The sequence below is a fragment of the Oryctolagus cuniculus genome, chromosome 2 (assembly GCF_964237555.1).
Source record: "Oryctolagus cuniculus chromosome 2, mOryCun1.1, whole genome shotgun sequence".
NCBI classification, from domain to species: Eukaryota; Metazoa; Chordata; class Mammalia; order Lagomorpha; family Leporidae; genus Oryctolagus; species Oryctolagus cuniculus.
In genome coordinates, this window is record NC_091433.1 from 178,153,152 (window position 1) to 178,170,297 (window position 17,146).

General features: G+C 45.1%; 1 long non-coding RNA gene across 3 annotated transcripts in view; it reads right to left on the reverse strand.

Annotated features, from left to right (window-relative positions):
- Positions 1–2,046: 2,046 nt before the first annotated feature.
- LOC103347831 (translation initiation factor IF-2) overlaps positions 2,047–17,146 on the reverse strand; it is an 80,095-nt gene continuing 64,995 nt past the window's right edge. Inside the window, exons 5-7 of one of the 3 annotated variants that reach the window (XR_007918328.2) lie at positions 14,312–14,411; positions 13,646–13,970; positions 2,047–2,922 (exon numbers count right to left, since the gene is read on the reverse strand). This is a non-coding gene — a long non-coding RNA (translation initiation factor IF-2). Of the gene's footprint in view, positions 2,923–4,616; positions 13,971–14,311; positions 14,412–17,146 lie in introns of those variants that run through there. The other 2 variants (XR_007918327.2, XR_011386748.1) reach the window with 2 other exon arrangements.

Here is a 17,146-nt window from a genome sequence, read left to right on the forward strand (position 1 = left end):
GCCTGCGGTGCTGGCACCCCGGGTTCCAGTCCCATCTGGGGCGCCGGATTCCGTTCCAGTTGTTCCTCTTCCAGTCCAGCTCTCTGCTGCGGCCTGGGAAGGTAGTGGAGGATGGCCCAAGTGCTTGGGCCTGTACCTGCATGGGAGACCAGGAGGAAGCACCTGCCTCCTGGCTCGGATCGGGGTGCAGTGCGCCGGCTGTAGCGGCCATCTGGGGAGTGAACCAACAGAAAAAAGGAAGACCTTTCTCTCTGTCTCTCTCTCACTGTCTAACTCTGCATGTCAAAAAAAAAAAAAAAAAAAAAAAGGCAAAAAATTTGGGGCCGGTGCTGTGGCGTAGCGAGTAAAAAGCCACCACCTGCAGTTTGAGACCTGGCTGCTCTACTTCTGATCCAGCTCTCTGCTATGGCCTGGGAAAGCAGTAGGGCCCTTGAACCCACATGGGAGACCCGGGAGAGGCTCTTGGCTCCTGGCTTTGGATGGGCACAGCTCTGGCCAGTGCAGTCAGTTGATGAGTAAACCAGCGGATAAAAGATCTCTCTCCCTCTCTCTGCCTCTCCTTCTCTCTTTGTTTAACTCTGACTTTCAAATAAATAAGTGAATTTTAAAAATAAATAAATAAATCTTTTAAAAAAAGCAAAAAATTTTTAGAAAGAAAAAAATATGTAAGAATTACAATGACAGAAACAAAACTCTCATAGCATATTAATTATAATTGCCCTAAATTTCCAATCTCTGCCATATATGTGAGTCTGGTTTTGAAGTTTATTCTGGATCTTCAAACTGTGCTTTTCGTCTTTTAGTATGCCTTGTAATACTTTGTTGAAAGTCAGATATGACACACTGAATAAAAGGAACTGAGAGAAATCATCTTTGATGTGAGGTTTTATATTTATCTGGGTGGAGGTGAGAATGTATTTACTGTTTGCTGGAGTTGTAGTTCCGAGGTTAAAATTTCCTCCTGTGTCATTGTTTCTGCCTCTTCTATTCCCTCCCCCACCCCAAGAGACTTCTTAAATAATGCCTGAGAAACACAGTTCTTTTAGTTGTGTCCCACAGAGGCCTTACGGAGGAGCTGGTGAGGAGTGGGAGGAAGGCAGACCTGTGAGGAACTTGTGCCCCTGAGCTGCGACCTTCTCAAGTGCCTGCTTTTGTGACTGGAGGCCAGCGGGGGCTGTGGTTGGCTCTCCCTTCCTCCTTGCGGAAAGCTAGTCTGAGGTAGAATTGCATATTTCCCTTCCCTCAGGTTAGTGAGTCTCTGGTAAAACCCCGGTGAGTTAGGCTCTGGTGAAACAGTTTCTCTTGAGACTAGGTCTTGTTAGGAAGAGGAGGATGCTTTGGACATATTTCAAAATGATTGTTCAGGTGAGAATACCAGAGGATTTTTTACTTCCCTATTCACTATGAGAAACATGGAGGGGTCTGGGAAGTTAAGGTCATGAGCTTCTAGGGTCTCCGTTGACACTTGACCCTCTGGAGTTCTGAGTTCTCAAATACCCACACTGACCCCGCAATGAATGGCCAGTTCTGGGGTAGGTTTTCCTACTCTAGTACTGATTCCCATCGAGGTTTCTGCTTTGAGACGTGTGCTCCAGTAAATTGTGACTCTCTCTATCCATCTGTCTCTTTGGTTTCAGGGACAATGGCTTGTCCTGTGATCCTGGTTCTCTGACAGATATTTTTTTAAGTTATTGGCTTTTAGTTTGCTAAGCTCTCCTCTTGTCTGGACAGGAGTGGTCATTTTCAAGCTCTTTACATGGCAGACTAGAAACCTTAAGTCTCCAATAAAATTTGCTTTATTCATAAATTATATGATTGTATAGAATATCCAAGATAATCTATTAGAACTAATAAAAGTTAAATAAGGTTTTTATATAATATAAATATATGAAATTCAATAGCATTACTCTACACTGTCTACTAAATACAAAATTTGATTAATTAAAAAATTCTATTCAGCATAGAAAGAAATCTATAAGGTACTTAGAATTAAAACTAACAAAGTATGTGTAAAGTATGTATGAAAAACACTATTTGAGAGACATTTTTAAAAAACTTAATAAATGGAAACATATACCATGTTCATGGATGAGATAACCCACTATCACAAATCATAAAAGGGAAATATTGATAAATTTAATTACATTAAAATTTTAAATGTCTTCACCAAGAATCAAAAACCTTAGTTAAAAGACAAGTTCTGAGGCTGGCGTTGTAGTACAGCAGGTTAAGCTGCCATTTGTACTGCTGGCTGTTCTGCTTCTAATCCAGTTTCCTGTTAAGGTACCTAGGAAAGTAGCAGAAGACAGCCAAGTACTTGGGTCCTGCCACCCATGCGGGAGTTTCAGGCTCCTGGCTTTGGCCTGGCTCAGCCTCAGCTATTGTGACCATTTGGGAAGTGAACCTGTGGATAGAAGATCTTTTCTCTCTCCGCCTTTCTAACAAATAAATGACAAGTTCCATAGTCAGGTTCTGGAGAAACAAGAACTCTCATCCACTGCTGGTAGATGTCTAAAAGGACACACTCTCTTTGGAGAAAAATTTAGTGTCATCTAATGAAATTATAGATGTATATCTCCTGGGCCTTAGCAATTCTACTCTGAACAATTTGTTTATTCAATGAAAAAACATAATTATTAAAACTGCTGCTACTTTAGCACAAATCAAGGCTGCAGTACTTAACTGTCCTGGTCATCACAATATTTTTTTAAAGATTTTATTTATTTATTTATTTGAGAAGTAGAGTTACAGACAGAAACAAAGATCTTCTACTCACTGGCTCACTCTCCAAATGGCTTCAATGGCTAGAGCTGGGCTGATCCAAATTCAGGAGCCAGGAGCTTCCTCTGGGTCTCCCACATGGGTGCAGTGGCCCAAGGACTTCTGTCATCTTCCACTGCTTTCTCAGGCCATAGCAGAGAGCTAGATCAGAAGAGAAGCAGCCGGTGCACAAACTGGTGCCCATATAGGATACCAGAGCTGCAGGTGGAGGCTTAGCCTACTACACCACAGCACTGGCTCCTATTGTAATATTCTTTACAGCTATGTACTTGAATTAAAACAATAGTAATATTATTTAATCTTACTTAAGAATATTATAGATTAAATAGTAAAAAATATTATTAAACTTCATTAACTCTCAACTGCCGAGCACATGTCTTTTTTTAAAGATTTATTTATTACTTATTTTGAAAGGCAGAGTTACAGAGAGAGAGAGGCGAGAGACAGAGAAAGACAGAGAGGGATAGAGAGAGACATCTTCCATCCGGTGGTTCACTTCCCAAATGGCAGCAATAGCCAAGGCTGGGCCAGGCCAAAGCCAAGGGCCTGGAATTCCATCTGGGTCTCCCACGTGTGTGGCAGAGACCCAAAGAGTTCGGTCATCTGCTGCTGCTTTCCCAGGTATATTAGCAGGGAGCTGGAAAGAAAGTGGGCGGCTGGGAAATGAATCAGCGCTCAAACAGGATGCTGGTGACTCTGGCATAGCTTAACCTGCTGTTCCACAACACCGGCTCCAAGCACATGGCTTTGTAATATCAATATTCTGTGTAACGAAATGGGTAACACACATAAAGCGCTTCTGCACACTACGGCATGATGTCTGTTCTCTCAAGGAAAAACATTCCTGCGTTGTTTTGAGCTATGAATTGAAAGAGCCACTTTGTTCATGAAACACCGCTTCATGAAAAACTATTTGGAAGAAAGACTGACTATGGTTATTCAGACTTGGGAATTTGGTAGGCATTCATTTTCCTAAAAAATGAACAAAGTGAGCCTGTCATTTCAAGGAAAGCAACTGACACATCTGTTGCCAATGATAAATTTTGAGCTTTGAAATATTAGAATTTTGGAAAACTTGCATCTAGCACCATGATCTTGACATTTTTCTAAATTTTTTAAAAAGTTTTATAATTAAATTGGTGGTGATACAAATAAATGTTTCTTTCATATTATAGGATGAAATCTGTCAACGACTGTGTGAAATGCACAGTGAATCAATGTTTTCCAAATGACCAAGAAAGACCAATGGGTTTAGTGTGAGAGTATGTGAATTACATTGATAATTTCAGATTCCATCTGTAACTAATCTTTAAGAGACTATCACTAAGGGAGGGCATTTGGCACCAACTGAGTTGCCACCTGGGGATGCCTGCGTCACTGTATCTGGTTTCAGTCCCAGCTACTCTGCTTCCCATCCAGTGTCTTGCTAATGGGCACCCTAAGAGGTAGCCGGTGATGGCTCAACTACTTCAGTCTCTGCCTCTCTGACAATTTTTCAAATAAAAATTAAATCATTTTTAAAATGAAAGGCTATCACTTGACTTTTGATTAGTATCTTTGATGAAGAATGTTAAAAAATTATCTGAGGTTATTAGAATACTCCGCCCTCTTACAACTACATGTCTGTGTGAGGCCTGTGTTTTTTCACATACTTCAGCCGGACAACACACTGCAACAGATTGAATGCAGAAGCAGATAATAAGAACCCAGCTGACTTCTATTAAGCCAGACATTAAAGAGATTTGCAAAAATGCACAAGAGTTCCCCCCTTCTCATTAATGTTTTCTGGATTGGTAAAGTATACTAATTTTTCATTAAAAAAAAAACACATTTCTGTGTTGAATTATAACAGGTTTATTATTTTTAAACTAATTAATAGCTTTACATTTCCTTTTTTGATTTCAAACACCCTAAATATCAGTAGACAGAATCCACATAAACAACGACATTGCTATTTGGAGTTCTTAATAATTTTTAACAATATAAAAAGACTGCAAGAACAAAACTTGAAGAACCATTGCCATAGAGATAATTTCCCATATGTGCCCCAACAAACACAAGACTATCCATCTCAGCAATGTTTGTGATTCCCCCAAAATTGAACTACATAATATCTACCAACCAGGGAATGGACAAATGGCCTCTGATGCAGTCACATCATGAAATACCTTTCTGAAGTTAAAATGAATGTGCTAGATTGACATATATTAGCATGGATGATTATGAAATGTGTTGAGAGGAATGAAAACATGTAGCAGAAGGGGAGTACAGAATGGTACCACTTATTTAAATTCCAAAAGCAGAGAGAAGAATATTGTTGCTTTTGGGCGCATCCAAATGCAGCAAGAATATACACCCTTTGTTGTGGATACCCGAGAAGATCCAGGCCAGCCCCACAGGCCTGGGGAGTGGGGCCGGGGTAAGGAGGTGACAATTCAAACACAGATGTCAATTTGGTAGAAAAAGAGGTGAAATGAATGTGGCACAAAGTTAACATTCACTGATCTGGGACCACGGTATTGTTCTGTATGCTTCTGGCCATTTGGAATATGCCAGTATTAACATATACTTATTTTTAAATGTTTCTGTAAGTTTTCTCTTAGTGAAAAGAAATTCTGCTGCCTGGTTCCCAGTGGAATACAATTTCTCCATCCAGGCCACGGCTGCACGGCCAGCTGCCCTGCTTTTTTGCCAGCTGCTCGTTGACCCTAATGGACGACTTGGGATATTTGAAGGGTAATGTCTTTTCGGTCTGCAAAGCTCTTGATCCTGGGTTCTCAGTCATGGCTGCAAAGGAAATTCTCCCTCCGATTTCTTACAGAACTCCTGCAGCTGTCAGGCAGGGCAAGACGCCAGAATACCCAGGGAACAACTTGAACAGGCAGCAGCCCAGTTCCCGCTCAGAGCAGGACTCCCAACACAAAGTATCCTGTTCCTTTTCCTTTTCCTTTTGAAGCTGGAGAGCAAGCCTTTGATGTGTGTGGCGGTGATATCATGTAGCCTGCTGGGTGTAGCTGGGCTCTGGGCGTGGAGCCGGGAGGCACCTAATTCCCATAGCACTCCCCAGAGCCGCCGGAGCCCTGCTGGGCGATTTCAGAGTGGAGCTCAGAGTGTCGTTTCTGCCTTTAAAGTCATGCACTCGGCCCAGAAGCTGCTCAGCTTCCTGGCATTTTTATTAAGAATGCCCCCGGCGACAATTTTTGGACTTCACAGCCCCTGATAAGGAAGAAAGAGCTTGATATTCCGGTTTTGTTTCTGTTTGGAAAGTGCATCCTCAAAGGAATTGTATGTGTCCCAGATTCAACACAGCTGTTAATTAGAGCTGAGAGCGCTTGGTTGACCCCCGTGTGGCTAATTGCTAGAATTGAGAAATGTCTCTAAGGGCCTCCTCTGATAACAACTGAAAATTGTACTGAGCCTCACCTAACGCTTCTGCATCCAATTCAGGACGGGAAGCAATAGGCTCCCCGCGGTTCCTGGCACCGGAGAGAGAGCTCTGTGCTGAAGGAGCAGGATGAAGGATTCTCTTCAGTGATTAAAACACCCACATTGCACTTCGCATGTGTGACTCGAGGCAGTGCGCTCAGAAGGGCTGCCGGGAGAGCTCGGAAGCAGCCGCGGCGCACGTGTGGCCTACTTCGGAGGACTTCCACGGCTCCTGCCATCGCAAGCCTGACACCAGCGCTGAGGGACAGACCTGGGCTGTCCTGAGGTGCAGCCTCATGCCACCACTCTGCCGCCCACCTTAAGACGACCACGACGCTGATCTCAGAAAATGAGAAAAATGAATGGAAGTCACCTTGTTTCCCTCGTGCGCCATGAGAGTGGGGCTGTCCCTACCCGCTCTGTGAGCAGACGGTGACAGATAGTGACAGCAACAGAAACATGGGCTGACGCGGAGGCTGGCAACAGAGTGGGAAGGGAGGGAGGTGAATAAGAGACTTGAGAGAAAGTCAGCCAGAGGGACAGTGGTGGGGAAGACCGGGACCGTGAGACAGACAGGAGGAGGCATGGAGGATGGAAGAGGAAGGGATGGAACCAAGCAAACAGCACTGACAGCGGGGGCGAGTGTTCCGGCCTTCTCAGCCAGGAGGCCCAGCGCGCACCCCAGATAGTTTAGGGCCCCGGCTGACTCCACTCTCTTGGTCTGCTCCAGGGAGGACGGCCTGAAGCCAACCGTGTAAGGAGAGACCTGGGATCCTTTTCCAGAGAAGGTTCAAACCCTGGGTCCAATTGTCTTCTAGCCCCCAGGCTGCCTGCTAAGGGCCCTGCTCCAGGGATAACTGGGAACCCCACAGGTCTTGAGTCTCTGATGGGACCTTGCACGGCCTCCTCCTTCTAACATAGATGGGGGCCTCCCGAGGGCTCAGACCATGTCCAGGAAGCATGGCTGCTGCCTACAGGAAAGGCGCCATGGAAGAAACCGCATACACAGGAATCGCAGTGCACGAGAAGAGCATCAGATTATTAGCTCTGCGGTGCTAACGGGCTCAGGGTCTGCAGGAGCTGGGAGGGGGCCAATGTGCACTCGAGTAATCCGGGCGACGGCACAGAAGAGGTGGGGCTTGAGGATAACTTTGAAGGCAACAACAAAGTGAGGGGTCTTCTCCTGAATAAACTGACAAGGCTCATCTCCCTGCACTGGCAGATTCACCCTGCAGCAAGGCCCTGGGAAGTCAAGGGCCATGACCGCCACAACCTACTCGAAGCTTCGTGTTTGGAGACTGTTCGTGTCAGTTCTCATAGTTATTCCTCTAAGGTTTCTAAGAAAGAATTTTTATTTTCAGAATTGGAAAATAGCCTAGATTTCATACAGTCCCAGCTCCCCATACTACGCTTGAGAAAATGAGTCCCAACGAGGGACTAAATTCAAGGTTACATCATTAACTAGCGCCAGCACTGTCACTCAGGTCTTATTTCTACTCGACCGGACCTTCCAAAAACTGTACAAAGGCAGTTGTCTTTTCATTTGTATGAAATTATTTCCCATAATAAATATGTACAGTTAAAAAGAGTAATTTTAAATGCTTCCATTTTGAGAGTAGGTGTCGCTGGTCCCCTTTAAGGAGAAGCATTTTAGACAGGATAGTGTAATAGGAAGGGCTGAAGATTTGGAGGCCGAAGACCTAGGATGTGGCCCAGCCATTCCCGGCTGTGTGATATTCCACGCGTTAAGCAACCTCCCTGGGCTTTGGCGTCTCATGTACAGAATGATGTGATCCACTTCAGATGTCTGCTTCGGGTCTGCACTTCAAAAATCAAGCACTGTAAACTTGGAGCACTTAAATAAAACAAAACAGTATCTGATGTTTTCAAAGGAATGTAACAACATGTTAAAATAGGTCTCTTCCTTTTTCAGAGTTTTGGCTGAGACTCCAAAGCTGAGAACAATTGATTGAAGTTCCCCACCTCTACATCTTAAGTGAGGTACAAGACCATCCAGGCAGGACTTGCAAACAGAATGGCCTAGCGCCAGTTCTGCCATGATCAGACCTTCACACATCTTCAGGTTTCTTAAGTGAACACACATAGAAGGGACCCAGAGGCTGCCTCTGAGTGCACTGGAATAAAGCCCAGTGAAACGCAGGCAGGAGGCACCTCAGGGACAGTGGATTCCCGCAAGAACAAAGCTGCCCTTCAGAAACAGTGGGAAGTTTGTGCCAGGTGGCTATAAGGATGGGAGCTGGACTTGAGTCATCTTACCGACCATTTAAGAGGCTCTTCTAGATGATTCCAACATAGGAAACACTCTGTGGGGTGGTCTGCTTGGAATCCAGGTATTAAGAGGGGAAATGTAAGAAGCTAGCTAACGCGGGCATTGTCCAAGCAAAGAATGCTACAGTAGGAAGTGCCAGGGAAGGGGGTCCCCTAAACAATCCTCAGGTGCACCACACCAGGGAAATACCCATTAGGTCTGCCGCTCACCAAAGGTGTTGTGATTGTAACGGCAAGAACCACTTGAACCTGGCTTCCTTTTCTCGAATCCCCTCGTGGGCCTCGCTAGCGTAAGGAGAGGTGAAAGAGAAGAAAATGCCGTAACTGCCTCCTCCACCACATGTTTGCAAGTTCAGGTGCAGCCCACGCTAATGGAAGAGAGAGCTTTGATTGGGGTAAGAAGTTAAAGTTTTCATGCTAGGTTGGACTGAACTTTTTGATACCCGAAGGTAACCAGAAAACCATGGGTACGAAAGAAAGATTGGAGAGAAGCATTAATGGGCCAGTCATGGGATAGAACAAGTTGCTTTCTGTTTGGACCCTCTGAAGTCCCTCTCATTTCATATCCTGTTACGGGAGAGCAACTACAGGGAGTTGGGAGAAGACTCATTGCCAAAGGAAGAGAGGCTGACAACTGTTATCTAGAAACTAGGGGAAGAGGCAGCGGGACCGAGGGTATTCCCGAGGTGAACCTGCTGGGAATTAATGACCACTCAGATGTGGAAGGGGATAGATGGTGGGTGACTCATAGGAGCTTCTCGAGTTTCTAGCCTGAGAGGCTGGGAGATGGTGACTTGATGGATGGCAATGCTGCTTTTAAAGCTAAATATGACCACGCACTTAGGTCAACGATGCCGTGTTTTTGGAACTCTTCAATTGAGTTCCTTCTGAGCCAATGGCTTCTGTGCCAATTTATGAGTCATACAAAAGAATCAATCTCATCACTTTTCATTTCTCCATTTTTCCCATTTAATCCATCATTTAGCAAGCTTTTGTTACGTGTCCCCAATACATTATATGCTGTGCTAGTCACTGCAGAGAAAACACAGCAGGGCACAGTCCTCAAGGGTCAGTCTTCAAGGATCTCTATCTGTTCCACTTACTCCAGTTAAAAATGGAGTAAACCTGGCTTTTGTGACAGTAGCCCCCTTTAATTCCTTATGCCATAGCTTTTCACGTAAGAAGAACCAAGTGTTGAGTAAATTGGATGTGCATCATCTTAAGTACATGACCTTAGCACATTTTGTCGGAGTTGTTTTATGTCCTGCTGGATTTGGGCTGTTATAACAACATGGCCCGGGAATTTGATCTTTTTCCAAATTTGCACTTTCTAAATGTAAGCAGACCCTCAGAATCAGTCTAAAATCATTGGCACAAAATGTATCCAAACAGGCCCATATAAATGTGTTCTGTCTGTCTCCCTGTCTCCAACACAGACACACACACACACACACACACACACACACTCTTTACCATTCAAATTTGGTTCAGTCTAATAAAAATATATATCTAGAACTCAGTATGTCATAGTTTTGTGCTGAGTCCTCTAAGGGGTATGGAAAACTAGATATATATTTCATTCTTTTCAGAAGCCCACAACTTCGTAGGCGAAAAAGATACATTTATAAATAGGCATATGATATAAAATAAATTATAAAATATATAGTAAAATAAAAAACAAATTAACAAGAGAAAAGAATCTACAATAACCTCTTATTTTTTTTGCTTTTTTTTAACCACAGGGTCAGAGATTTAAGTAATTATACTTTTCAATCTATTCAGTAAATACTCTTTGAGGAGCCAGTGTTTTGGTACAGAGGGTAAGGACACTGCATGCAACACTAGCATCCCATATGGGCACCGGTTTGAGTCCTGGCTTCCCCACTTCCTTCCTATCCAGCTCCTTGCTAATGCACCCGGGAAAGCAGCGGAGGATGACCCAGTGCTTCTTCCCCTGCAACCACACTGGAGACCTGGAAGAAGCTCCTGGCTCCTGACTCCAGCCTGGCTTAGCCCCTGCTATTGCAGCCGTTTGGGGAGTGAACCAGTGGATGGATGATTTATTTCTCTCTCCTCTCTGTGATTCTGACTTTCAAATAAATAAATAGTGCTCACTTCAGCAGCACATATACTAAAATCAAATAAATAAATAAATAAATAAATCTTTAAAAAAGAAACAAACACTCTTGGAGAACCTACAATGTGGCAGGCACCTTTCTAGGCACTGAAAATGTGAAGATTTTATTTGAGTTAGGATACAGTCAGTGAACAAGAAAACATCCTACATTGGTGAACGTGGTGGGATAGTGTTGTTACATGGCTTTTTAGTTTGAGTGATCTGAGAAAGCTTCTTTAAGAACCTGACATTGGGACTGGTGCTGTGGCATAGCAGGTAAAGGTGCTGTGGTGTAGTGGACAAAGCCACTGCCTGCAGCGCCGGCATCCCATATGGGTGCCAGTTCAAGTCCTGGCTGCTCCACTTCTGATCCTGCTCTCTGCTATGGCCTGGGAAAGCAGTGGAAGATGCCCCAAGTCCTTGGGCCCCTGCACCTGAGAGGAAGACCCAGAAGAAGCTCATGGCTCCTGGCTTCGGATTAGCACAGCTCTGGCTATTGCGGCCATCTGGGGAGTGAACCAGTGGATGGAAGACCCTCTCTCTCTCTCTCTTTCTGTGCCCCTCTGTAGCAGAAAGAAAGAAAGGAAGGAAGGGAGGGAGGGAAGGAGGAACCTGACATCAAGCAAGACCTGAACAAAAGGAAGGAGCCCATCCTGAGAAGGAAGATGTGAAAGGTGAGCACCTCAGCCAAAGGGAACAGCTACTGCAAAGGCTCCAACAAGAATGCATTGTGGGTACAGGAGAAATTAAAAGAAGGCGCAAGTGCCTGGGGCACAGTGGGGAAGAGGGGAATGAGATGAGGTTGGAGAGGTGGGCACCATGCGATAACATAAGGCTAGAGTTTAAAATAATATGTTTGCAGATCCTTAAGTACACTGTGCACACACGCACACACACAAACACACACACACACACAAAGTTCCAAAAATATCCCGAGCGTTGGCAGAACTGCTGGAATCTATGACGACTCTGGAAGGAATAATGTTCATTTGGATGAAATTTTAAAACTCATTATGTTCACATCTGATACTTAATTTGACTACGCAAATCTAAAGAACAAAAGGATACTTGTAAATCATACGTGAACTCTTAAGAGTTATCCATGGTTTCACCGAGCATGGGACAGGAAAAGCCACGGACTCTCAAAGAGCAACCTGAGAATAAGCAGCTCCATCAAGCAAGCAGGTGACTGAAGCTGTCTCAGCTGTGAGCAGTGAAGAGAAGTTTGTGCTGAACCTCAGAGGCTGCAGGGGTTCAAGCCACTTCACATCTGTGGTCTGGACGAGGCCCCTCTCCTATTCTGCAATTATCTTCACCAGTCTGTACTTCCCTGGGTGTCACCTCTGATGTTTAGAGCGCATCCTCAGACAGATACTTGTCTGGGAAGATACGCAGGCTGCTTTTATGAATGTGATGTTTAATTGGCCGACAGGTACTGTCTTATGATCGTTCTCTGTGTCTTATTTGTTTCTCAGACACGTGTTTGAAGGATCTGTGCCTGTTGCACTGTGCATCTCTAATTCATGGGTAACATGAGCACAGATGCAGAGTTTGGCTGAATTACTCTTCTAAGGGACATAATTGTCCTTCTTTGCCCTCATCCAACAATTATTTACTAATTGACAGCTACAGAAGACGTAGTTTTTTTCCTCATGAGCTCAAGGTTTTATTTCCTTTCATCATCAAAGCGCTTCATCCAAGCAGCTACCTGCTAGGGACAAGCGACTTTCTTTCCTTGAAGGAACTTGCGATCTAATTTCCTTTTATAACCACAGTCAACATTAAAACAGGTAGCATATTTCCCAGGGCTTTTCTGCAGCTCTGTCCTCTTGTATCTGCACTTCAGAGACTCAGAAGCCCTCAATGCTGACAGCTTTTTCTGGTTCCTGTTCTCCATTTTCAGAGACCACAAACCTCCTCACACTTCAGGCCTCAAACGTCAGGGTCTTTCAGGAAGCCACTTACAAGGCTGGTGACCAGCGCACAGCGTGTAGCACAGTGCGTATGTCAGGAGTACAGTGCTGTCTTAGCAACTATGGCAGAACCATAAATTGGGTCCATGTTAGCTACGGTCGGTTTTGCCCTTGGGTTTAAAATAATTACTTTCCTAGACATGTGGCTCCCAGATGAAACTCATGCTGTGATTTGATTTTTTTAAAATGCAAAAAAAAAAAAAAAATCTCTAACAGAAATTCATCACCAACATGTTAAGGAATTTTATGACTAAAAATAATCTCTCCATAGAGCACATTAATGTGGTGTGCAGACTCGGGAAAAGCATAAACACATCAGGGAGCCTTTATAACAGGGAAGGACGTCAACAATTAACTGGGGCTACCTTTTGACTTGACGGTCTACATAACCAAAAAATGGAATCTACGAAATAATAAATGTACCAAGTATGTACTATGGGTACTAGCCATTGAGTCAAACAGATTCCCTAAAGGCAAGATACCAGTCAAGGAAGGTCCACAATATACCCTCAGCATCTTCCTTTTGATTCTGAAGAGGAATCTGTATTTGATACATGTCAACTCTGTACGCAAGGAGGGGAACACACTCCTCTCCATCAGAAGATGGTTTTTCCAGTTCCTGAAGAAAGAAACCACTTGGTTGATTCAAAAGTAGAGGCACATTGAAGTCAAGAATTACCATGGAGCTGGCAGGCCAGAGACAACAGGGAACTTCCGCAGGATGACAGCTGAGAACGCTGACCTACTTCAACACTGAGCCTCGAAGGCCATTACGGAGGTGCCTGGGACCTGAGGCCAAATTTAGTCCACAAACTCACTTTGTGCTTCTATTTTGTTTTGGTTCCATTGTGTGGGATATGTTCTGTTTCGTGAGGTCCCCAGACAGCCCCAGTTTCCCTATGCCCATTGTTCTTATAGCCTTTCCTGGTAGTTAACTTTCTGTGCCAACGCAGGTGAGCCATGGTCCCCAGATATTTGGTCAAACATTATTCTGGATGTTTTCTGTGAAGGTATTTCTTTAAATAATACTAACATTTAAATAATTGGATTTAAAGATTACCTTACAGCCAGTGCCAAGGCTCACTTGGCTAATCCTCCGCCTTCGGTGCTGGCACACCGGGTTCTAGTCTTGGTCGGGACACCGGATTCTGTCCCGGTTGCCCCTCTTCGAGTCCAGCTCTCTGCTGTGGCCCGGGAGTGCAGTGGAGGGTGGCCCAAGTGCTTGGGCCCTGCACTCCATGGGACACCAGGAGAAGCACCTGGCTCCTGGCTTCGGATCAGGGCGGTGTGCCAGCCACAGCGCGCCGGCCGCGGCGGCCACTGGAGGGTGGACCAACGGCAAAGGAAGACCTTTTTCTCTGTCTCTCTCTCACTGTCCACTCTGCCTGTCAAAAAAAAAAAAAAAAAAAAAAGATTACCTTACATCATGCAGCTGGACTTCATCCAATCAATTGAAGGCCTAATAGAACAAAGATTGATCTCCCCTAGAGCAAGAAAAAACTGCCCAAAGATGACCTTTGGACTCAAATTGCAATTCTCCCCCTGAATCTCCAAACTGCCTGCCTTCTCCATCAGGTTTGAGACTCACTGAACCTCTACAATCAAGTGAGCCAATTCCTGAAGCCCCCCCCCCCCCGCCCCGCCTTTCCCTTTCTCATAGACACACACACTCATCCTGATGATTCTGTTCCTGCTGAGAACCCCTTCACTCATTTAGGTCACCTACCCGGGTGGATTAATGGAAATTGCAACCACTGTTTGAACAAATATGCGATGTTTGCAAGGCGGTTTTATTTTGTGGTCTCAAACATCACCTCACCATCATCCTTGGAAAAAAAAAGAGGACTAGCATTATAGACAGTATCAGGCAACAATGCAAACCTCAAAACCTTGATCTTCAGGCACTTCAGAGACCACTACACACTAGAGTATGAACACCAAAGCAGTGACACTGTGCTGTCTGCTCGTTTCCCCGGGATCTAGAACAATCTCTAGGAGACATTCACGACATATTTGTTGAATGAGTGAATGAGTGAGTGAAACACAGCTTCTGCCTTCAGTCTCTGCAAATCTTTTTTATTTATTTATTTATTTATTTATTTTTGACAGGCAGAGTGGACAGTGAGAGAGAGAGACAGAGAGAAAGGTCTTCCTTTTGCCGTTGGTTCACCCCCCAATGGCCGCCGCGGCTGGCACACCGCACTGATCCAAAGCCAGGAGCCAGGTGCTTCTCCTGGTCTCCCATGGGGTGCAGGGCCCAAGCACTTGGGCCATCCTCCACTGCACTTCCGGGCCACAGCAGAGAGCTGGACTCAAAGAGGGGCAACTGGGACAGAATCCAGCGCCCCGACCGGGACTAGAACCCGGTGTGCCGGTGCCGCGAGGCGGAGGATTAGCCTATTGAGCCACGGCGCCGGCCAGTCTCTGCAAATCTTTAAGTTTGGAAGTCACAATTATGAAACTGCTTGGAGCTTTTACTTTGGATACATTTGCTGTCAGTCTGAGCCCGTGTGTCCTTGCCATGTACAGAAAGATAAGAAGAGCTGGGTGCACCTGCATGCTCTGTACAAAGCCTGCATATGAAACAAGAGTTGCAGAAGCAAGGAAAGTAATGTGGAGAAAAGATGACTTTTCTCTTAAATTAGTTCTGAAAAGAGAGAAGAAGACAATAAACGAGCAGAAGGAGGAAGGAAGAAATGACAAGGCCTCTGTCCCACTGATCTTCTTCTTGATTGGCTAACTCAGCACTGTCCGATAGAAATATGCAAGCCACATAGAATTTTAAGTTCTTTAATATCATACTAGAAAGGTATAAAGGGAACTATTAAAATTAATTTTAGTAACATATTTCATTTAACATAATATATTAAAAATTTGCCATTTCAACATGCTCAATATATTCAAAATATATGTCATTTCAAGTGCCCAATAGCTGCATGTGGCTAGTGGTTATCATATCAGACAGCACAGCCCAATATCCCAGAACCCCTTTTTCTATAGTCCCTAGGCCTCCCAGCACCCCAACATTTCCTTCCATGACCCTGAGTTCTCCTGCCACCAATACTCAGCTCTCCCAACCAGATAAAAATCTCCTATGCTTTTCCCATCTTGTTTTTTCCTGGCCCCAAACCACTATCTGACCTTTCAGCACTGTACTTCCCTTCACCTGCTCTGGGGGGAGGTAGCAAGAGTCCTTTCCTTCTCTCCTGTTTCTTCCTTGTATCACTGGTACTTAGCACACCGTCCGGCACATTTCGCCGCCTCACAAGTGGGTGACTTCGGGGTGCCTGAACAGGAGGGAGCTTCGGAAGACTCCCACGAGCGTGACATCATGAATGTCAGGCTGTCTAGACTGGCTGTCTTGGCGAATTGTGCCTTCACCTGTGGGACATGCTCTCACCCTGTGGCTTCCCACTTCAAGCTGGCTGGCTTCCTGTGAGCAAAGGTCAGGTTGAGTGTGCGGCACGGAGCCTCCCACACAGCGGAACTCAGTAATATCTGAGAAACCCAACTGCTATGGTTTGAATGTCCCCATCGAAACTCATGTTGAAGTTTAATGCCCACTGTGAGGCATTAAGAGGTAAGCCCAGGGGGGATCTTTAAGAGCTGATTGATCATGAGAGCTCTATCCTTTTTTAAAAAAAATTAATTTATTTATTTCAAAGGCAGAGTTACAGAGAGGCAGAGGCAGAGAGAAGGGGGGGGGTCTTCCATCTGCTGGTTCACTCTCCAGATAGCCACAATGGCCAGAGCTGCGCCAATCCGAAGACAGGAGCCAGGAGCCAGGAGCCAGGAGCCTCTTCTGGATCTCCTACATGGGTGCAGGGGCCTAAGCACTTGGGCCATCTTCCACTGCTTTCCCAGGCCATAGCAGAGAGCTGGATTGAAAGTGGAGCAGCTGGGACTCAAACCGGCGCCCACATGGGATGCCCACACTGCTGGTGGCAGCCTTAACCTGCTATACCACAGTGCCAGCCCCAGCTCTACCCTCCTGAATAGCAGATAGATTAACAGAATATCATATGAATGCATTAACAGGTTTCACCCAGAGAGACTTTAGTATAAAAGTGAGCTCTCTGCCTTGATTGTCCTGTCTTACTTTGGGATGCCCTGCGTCATGTTATGACCCAGAAGGAAGACCCACACAAGCAGCAAAGCAAAAGGCAGTGCCATACCCTTATACTTCGAGAACTGTGTACTAAATAAACATCATCTCTTTATAGCCTACTCAGCCTCAAGTATTCTGTTGTTGCAAGAAAAAACAGACTAAGTCACCACTTTAATTGCCTTCAGACAAAAAAAAAAATTATCCAATTGGAAAGCCCGGGCTGAGACCCAGGCAGGGGATAGCAACTGGGAGCTAACCCAGAAGGAGAGCTGTGCAGCTGTGTGGGGGGAGAGCGTTCTGTGCAAAAGGACAGTTCTGCAGCTGGAGGGAGCAGCTCGGTGCAGAGGAAGCACCCTCCTGGCTATGGCTAATGGTGGCTATGGCAGAAGGGATCTTACCAGGCCAGTTCCACAGTATGGTTCTGAGAGTTGTTACTGGAAGCTGGGCCCTCAG